The sequence below is a fragment of the Oncorhynchus kisutch genome, linkage group LG27 (genome assembly GCF_002021735.2).
Source record: "Oncorhynchus kisutch isolate 150728-3 linkage group LG27, Okis_V2, whole genome shotgun sequence".
Lineage (NCBI taxonomy): Eukaryota > Metazoa > Chordata > Actinopteri > Salmoniformes > Salmonidae > Oncorhynchus > Oncorhynchus kisutch.
The window spans coordinates 9,739,336-9,747,882 of record NC_034200.2 but is presented as its reverse complement, the minus strand read 5'-3'; positions in this window follow the sequence as shown (position 1 = coordinate 9,747,882).

The window sequence follows — 8,547 nt, the reverse complement described above, 5'->3', positions numbered from 1 at the left end:
GACATGCTGGCATCAGGTACGCACCAACACCACACCTCAACTATCAACGACATGCTGGCATCAGGTACGCACCAACATCAACACCGCACCTCAACCGTCAACGACATGCTGGCATCAGGTACGCACCAACACCACACCTCAACTATCAACGACATGCTGGCATCAGGTACGCACCAACACCAACACCTCAACCATCAACGACATGCTGGCATCAGGTACGCACCAACACCAACACCTCAACTATCAACGACATGCTGGCATCAGGTACGCACCAACACAACACCTCAACTATCAACGGCATGCTGGCATCAGATACGCACCAACACCAACACCGCACCTCAACTATCAACGACATGCTGGCATCAGGTACGCACCAACACCAACACCTCAACTATCAACGACATGCTGGCATCAGGTATGCACCAACACCACACCTCAACTATCAACGACATGCTGGCATCAGGTACGCACCAACACCGCACCTTAACCATCAACGACATGCTGGCATCAGGTACGCACCAACACCACACCTCAACTATCAACGACATGCTGGCATCAGGTACGCACCAACACCAACACCGCACCTCAACCATCAACGACATGCTGGCATCAGGTACGCACCAACACCACACCTCAACTATCAACGACATGCTGGCATCAGGTACGCACCAACACCAACACCTCAACCATCAACGACATGCTGGCATCAGGTACACACCAACACCAACACCTCAACTATCAACGACATGCTGGCATCAGGTACGCACCAACACAACACCTCAACTATCAATGGCATAGTGGCATCAGATACGCACCAACACCAACACAACACCTCAACTATCAACGGCATAGTGGCATCAGATACACACCAACACCAACACAGCACCTCAACTATCAACGACATGCTGGCATCAGGTACGCACCAACACCGCACCTCAACCATCAACGACATGCTGGCATCAGGTACGCACCAACACCAACACCACACCTCAACTATCAATGACATGCTGGTATCAGGTACGCACCAACACCACACCTCAACTATCAACGACATGCTGGCATCAGGTACGCAGCAACACCAACACCAACACCGCACCTCAACCATCAACGACATGCTGGCATCAGGTATGCACCAACACCACACCTCAACTATCAACGACATGCTGGCATCAGGTACGCACCAACACCAACACCAACACCGCACCTCAACCATCAACGACATGCTGGCATCAGGTATGCACCAACACCACACCTCAACTATCAACGACATGCTGGCATCAGGTACGCACCAACACCAACACCGCACCTTAACCATCAACGACATGCTGGCATCAGGTACGCACCAACACCACACCTCAACTATCAACGACATGCTGGCATCAGGTACGCACCAACACAACACCTCAACTATCAACGGCATAGTGGCATCAGATACCCACCAACACCAACACAGCACCTCAACTATCAACGACATGCTGGCAACAGGTACGCACCAACACCACACCTCAACTATCAATGACATGATGGCATCAGGTACGCACCAACACCAACACCGCACCTCAACTATCAACGACATGCTGGCATCAGGTACGCACCATCACCAACACCTCAACTATCAACGACATGCTGGCATCAGGTACGCACCAACACCACACCTCAACTATCAACGACATGCTGGCATCAGGTACGCACCAACACCAACACCGCACCTCAACCATCAACGACATGCTGGCATCAGGTACGCACCAACACCACACCTCAACTATCAACGACATGCTGGCATCAGGTACGCACCAACACCAACACCTCAACCATCAACGACATGCTGGCATCAGGTACGCACCAACACCAACACCTCAACTATCAACGACATGCTGGCATCAGGTACGCACCAACACAACACCTCAACTATCAAAGACATGCTGGCATCAGGTACGCACCAACACCAACACAGCACCTCAACTATCAACGACATGCTGGCATCAGGTACGCACCAACACCACACCTCAACTATCAATGACATGATGGCATCAGGTACGCACCAACACCAACACCGCACCTCAACTATCAACGACATGCTGGCATCAGGTACGCACCAACACCAACACCTCAACTATCAACGACATGCTGGCATCAGGTATGCACCAACACCACACCTCAACTATCAACGACATGCTGGCATCAGGTACGCACCAACACCAACACCGCACCTTAACCATCAACGACATGCTGGCATCGGGTACGCACCAACACCACACCTCAACTATCAACGACATGCTGGCATCAGGTACGCACCAACACCAACACCGCACCTCAACCATCAACGACATGCTGGCATCAGGTACGCACCAACACCACACCTCAACTATCAACGACATGCTGGCATCAGGTACGCACCAACACCAACACCTCAACCATCAACGACATGCTGGCATCAGGTACGCACCAACACCAACACCTCAACTATCAACGACATGCTGGCATCAGGTACGCACCAACACAACACCTCAACTATCAACGGCATAGTGGCATCAGATACGCACCAACACCAACACCGCACCTCAACTATCAACGACATGCTGGCATCAGGTACGCACCAACACCAACACCTCAACTATCAACGACATGCTGGCATCAGGTATGCACCAACACCACACCTCAACTATCAACGACATGCTGGCATCAGGTACGCACCAACACCAACACCGCACCTTAACCATCAACGACATGCTGGCATCAGGTACGCACCAACACCACACCTCAACTATCAACGACATGCTGGCATCAGGTACACACCAACACCAACACCGCACCTCAACCATCAACGACATGCTGGCATCAGGTACGCACCAACACCACACCTCAACTATCAACGACATGCTGGCATCAGGTATGCACCAACACCAACACCGCACCTCAACCATCAACGACATGCTGGCATCAGGTACGCACCAACACCACACCTCAACTATCAACGACATGCTGGCATCAGGTATGCACCAACACCAACACCAACACCGCACCTCAACTATCAACGACATGCTGGCATCAGGTACGCACCAACACCAACACAACACCTCAACTATCAACGACATGCTGGCATCAGGTATGCACCAAGACCACACTGTTACGAGAAATGAGTGAGGAGGTGTGGAGTCAGGCACAGAGAGCAAAAGATGTGGGAAAAAACACGCTTTAATGTCCCGGAAACATAACATGAACCAAAAGTGGGAAAACAAATGATCAGAAATATAAACGGACAGCGTGAAACCCAAATACAAACAAAAATACACTCAAACAACAAAACAGACTGACAAGCCCGCACGAAACAGAAGCGGGCTGAACGAACTATATATAACCCTCCCCTAACAACCAAACAAGAAACAGGTGATACCAATCAGACAAAACCAAAGGAACACAGAACAACGGATCGGCGATAGCTAGTAGACCGGCGACGACGACCGCCGAGCGCCACCCGAACAAGAAGGGGAGTCACCTTCGGTAATATTCGTGACACACACCTCAACTATCAATGACATGCTGGCATCAGGTACGCACCAACACCAACACCACACCTCAACTATCAACGACATGCTGGCATCAGGTACGCACCAACACCGCACCTCAACCATCAACGACATGCGGGCATCATGTGCCCTGTCTCCTAGGGGACATCCCAAACCTGATCTGTAAGGAAATAGTGGACATGATCGTGAGGCAACCCCTAGCCAGTGTGTTAGTATGCTTGTGTGTGCCCTATCTCCTAGGGGACATCCCAGACCTGTTCAGTGAGGAGGAAGTGGATATGATCGTGACGTCCATCCGTATGGAGCTAAGAGGACTGGGCCTGATTGACAACAGAGACAACTGCTGGGCCTTCTTCATCGAGAGGATACGGAGGCAGCTCAAGGTCTGTCTACTGGGATAAATGAGATCAATCCATTAAAGTCCGCTCTATAACAGGAAATGTAATAGGTGGAAGGTGGAAACTGTGTGCTACGTTTACAACAAAGTATGCACAATTTATTTCCTGAAGAGGGAAATGTCAACAGTGACAAATAGTTGATTTTTCTCTCTCCTATTTTCCCTCTCCCCCCCCCCCTTCCCTCCACCTCACTACAGGTGGTCCTGTGTTTTTCCCCGGTAGGGTTCACCCTGCGTACCCGTGCTCGTAAGTTCCCGGCCCTGGTCAACTGTACGGCCATAGACTGGTTCCACTCCTGGCCTCAGCTGGCCCTTCAGTCTGTCAGCACCACCTTCATAGAGAAGATACCTGATCTGGAGGTTAACACCAGTCTGACGACACATCACAATCACATAGACAGTGGATGATATATATGGAGAACAGTCATTTGTTTGCATATCCATGTTTTCTCTCTAACCTCTCTAGCCGGATGTCCGTGCGTCCATCAGTGAGTTTATCTCCTACGCCCACACCAGTGTTAACGAGGTGAGAGGCTGAGAAATAATTTAACTTTAATTTAACATAAAGGACTTAATTTCAGTGACAGTTGAGTGGGTCATCATAGTTATATAAATCAAGTGACAGATCATTTGAATATAAAATTGAAAGTACTTTATTGTCTAAATGTGTTCCAGGTGAGTGTGAAGTACCAGCAGAACGAGAAGCACTTCAACTACACCACTCCCAAGAGCTTCCTAGAGTTTATGAAGCTGTACGGTAACCTACTGGGGACAAAACGCAGAGAGCTCACTCAGAAGATGGAGAGACTGGAAAACGGCCTGCAGAAACTACAGACCACGGCCTCACAGGTCAGTCAAACTCATAGACCCCCCCCCCCCTTCGCCTCTTCTCTCTCTCTCTCTCTCTCTCTCTCTCTCTCTCTCGCTCTCTGAGCCATCTCTCTACCGACCCTCCATCCATATCCACTTCCCCCTTCTCAGGTGGAGGATCTTAAGGCTAAGTTAGCAGTCCAGGAAGTAGAGCTGTGGCAGAGGAACACAGACACAGAGGCTCTCATCTCTAAGATCGGCCAGCAGACAGACAAACTCAACCAGGAGAGGACTGTGGCAGACGCGGAGGAACAGAGGGTAAGAGTGAGCACGTGAGCCTTGATCAGTTTCAAGGAATCCTCTGAAATCGAAATGGTATTGGTAGTAATTATTAGGTAATTACCATTTTGTTGTGACATTTCTAAGTTGAAATGTGCAATGTATAAGTGTTTAGTTCTTGGTGCTGTGTGTTGTTGTCCTTTAGGTAGGAACCATCCAGGCTGAGGTGACCACACAGCAACAGCAGAGTGAAGAGGACCTGGCGAAGGCTGAACCTGCCTTACAGGCAGCTGACGCAGCCCTCAACACACTCAACAGGGTAACACACAGCCTTACAGGAAGCTGACGCAGCCCTCAACAGGGTAACACACAGCTCTACAGGCAGCTGACGCAGCCCTCAACAGGGTAACACACAGCTCTACAGGTAGCTGACGCAGCCCTCAACACACTCAACAGGGTAACACACAGCTCTACAGGCAGCTGACGCAGCCCTCAACAGGGTAACACACAGCTCTACAGGCAGCTGACGCAGCCCTCAACAGGGTAACACACAGCTCTACAGGCAGCTGACGCAGCCCTCAACAGGGTAACACACAGCTCTACAGGTAGCTGACGCAGCCCTCAACACACTCAACAGGGTAACACACAGCTCTACAGGCAGCTGACGCAGCCCTCAACACACTCAACAGGGTAACACACAGCTCTACAGGCAGCTGACACAGCCCTCAACAGGGTAACACACAGCTCTACAGGCAGCTGACGCAGCCCTCAACAGGGTAACACACAGCTCTACAGGCAGCTGACGCAGCCCTCAACACACTCAACAGGGTAACACACAGCTCTACAGGCAGCTGACACAGCCCTCAACAGGGTAACACACAGCTCTACAGGCAGCTGACGCAGCCCTCAACAGAGTAACACACAGCTCTACAGGCAGCTGACGCAGCCTTCAACAGGGTAACACACAGCTCTACAGGCAGCTGACGCAGCCCTCAACAGGGTAACACACAGCTCTACAGGCAGCTAACGCAGCCCTCAACACACTCAACAGGGTAACACACAGCTCTACAGGCAGCTGACGCAGCCCTCAACAGGGTAACACACAGCTCTACAGGCAGCTGACGCAGCCCTCAACAGGGTAACACACAGCTCTTACAAGCAGCTGACGCAGCCCTCAACAGGGTAACACACAGCTCTACAGGCAGCTGACGCAGCCCTCAACAGGGTAACACAGCTCTACAGGCAGCTGACGCAGCCCTCAACACACTCAACAGGGTAACACACAGCTCTACAAGCAGCTGACGCAGCCCTCAACAGGGTAACACACAGCTCTACAGGCAGCTGACGCAGCCCTCAACACACTCAACAGTGTAACACACAGCTCTACAGGCAGCTGACGCAGCCCTCAACAGGGTAACACACAGCTCTACAGGCAGCTGACGCAGCCCTCAACACACTCAACAGGGTAACACACAGCTCTACAGGCAGCTGACGCAGCCCTCAACAGGGTAACACACAGCTCTACAGGCAGCTGACGCAGCCCTCAACAGGGTAACACACAGCTCTACAAGCAGCTGACGCAGCCCTCAACAGGGTAACACACAGCTCTACAGGCAGCTGACGCAGCCCTCAACACACTCAACGGGGTAACACACAGCTCTACAGGCAGCTGACGCAGCCCTCAACAGGGTAACACACAGCTCTACAAGCAGCTGACGCAGCCCTCAACAGGGTAACACACAGCTCTACAGGCAGCTGACGCAGCCCTCAACACACTCAACAGGGTAACACACAGCTCTACAGGCAGCTGACGCAGCCCTCAACAGGGTAACACACAGCTCTACAAGCAGCTGACGCAGCCCTCAACAGGGTAACACACAGCTCTACAGGCAGCTGACGCAGCCCTCAACAGGGTAACACACAGCTCTACAAGCAGCTGACGCAGCCCTCAACACACTCAACAGGGTAACACACAGCTCTACAGGCAGCTGACGCAGCCCTCAACAGGGTAACACACAGCTCTACAAGCAGCTGACGCAGCCCTCAACAGGGTAACACACAGCTCTACAGGCAGCTGACGCAGCCCTCAACACACTCTACAGGGTAACACACAGCTCTACAGGCAGCTGACGCAGCCCTCAACAGGGTAACACACAGCTCTACAGGCAGCTGACGCAGCCCTCAACACACTCAACAGGGTAACACACAGCTCTACAGGCAGCTGACGCAGCCCTCAACAGGGTAACACACAGCTCTACAGGCAGCTGACGCAGCCCTCAACAGGGTAACACACAGCTCTACAAGCAGCTGACGCAGCCCTCAACAGGGTAACACACAGCTCTACAGGCAGCTGACGCAGCCCTCAACACACTCAACGGGGTAACACACAGCTCTACAGGCAGCTGACGCAGCCCTCAACAGGGTAACACACAGCTCTACAAGCAGCTGACGCAGCCCTCAACAGGGTAACACACAGCTCTACAGGCAGCTGACGCAGCCCTCAACACACTCAACAGGGTAACACACAGCTCTACAGGCAGCTGACGCAGCCCTCAACAGGGTAACACACAGCTCTACAAGCAGCTGACGCAGCCCTCAACACACTCAACAGGGTAACACACAGCTCTACAGGCAGCTGACGCAGCCCTCAACAGGGTAACACACAGCTCTACAAGCAGCTGACGCAGCCCTCAACAGGGTAACACACAGCTCTACAGGCAGCTGACGCAGCCCTCAACACACTCAACAGGGTAACACACAGCTCTACAGGCAGCTGACGCAGCCCTCAACACACTCAACAGGGTAACACACAGCTCTACAGGCAGCTGACGCAGCCCTCACCACACTCAACAGTGTAACACACAGCTCTACAGGCAGCTGACACAGCCCTCAACACACTCAACAGGGTAACACACAGCTCTACAGGCAGCTGACGCAGCCCTCAACAGGGTAACTCACAGCTCTACAAGCAGCTGACGCAGCCCTCAACAGGGTAACACACAGCTCTACAGGCAGCTGACGCAGCCCTCAACACACTCAACAGGGTAACACACAGCTCTACAGGCAGCTGACGCAGCCCTCAACAGGGTAACACACAGCTCTACAGGCAGCTGACGCAGCCCTCAACAGGGTAACACACAGCTCTACAGGCAGCTGACGCAGCCCTCAACAGGGTAACACACAGCTCTACAGGCAGCTGACGCAGCCCGCAACAGGGTAACACACAGCTCTACAGGCAGCTGACGCAGCCCTCAACTGGGTAACACACAGCTCTACAGGCAGCTGACGCAGCCCTCAACACACTCAACAGGGTAACACACAGCTCTACAGGCAGCTAACGCAGCCCTCAACACACTCAACACACTGTTTGAAAAGACTGCCTGAAATGTCAGCCTGTTGTGTTGGAAGGGAGTATTGGCCTGCCTGGTGACATCACCAGGTAACTGAGTTAATAGACCAATAAGAAAGAGAATTCCAAACCTCTCTTCCAATAGCGGCTCATTTTCATTTTTCCCCTCCCCAGTTAGACCACTC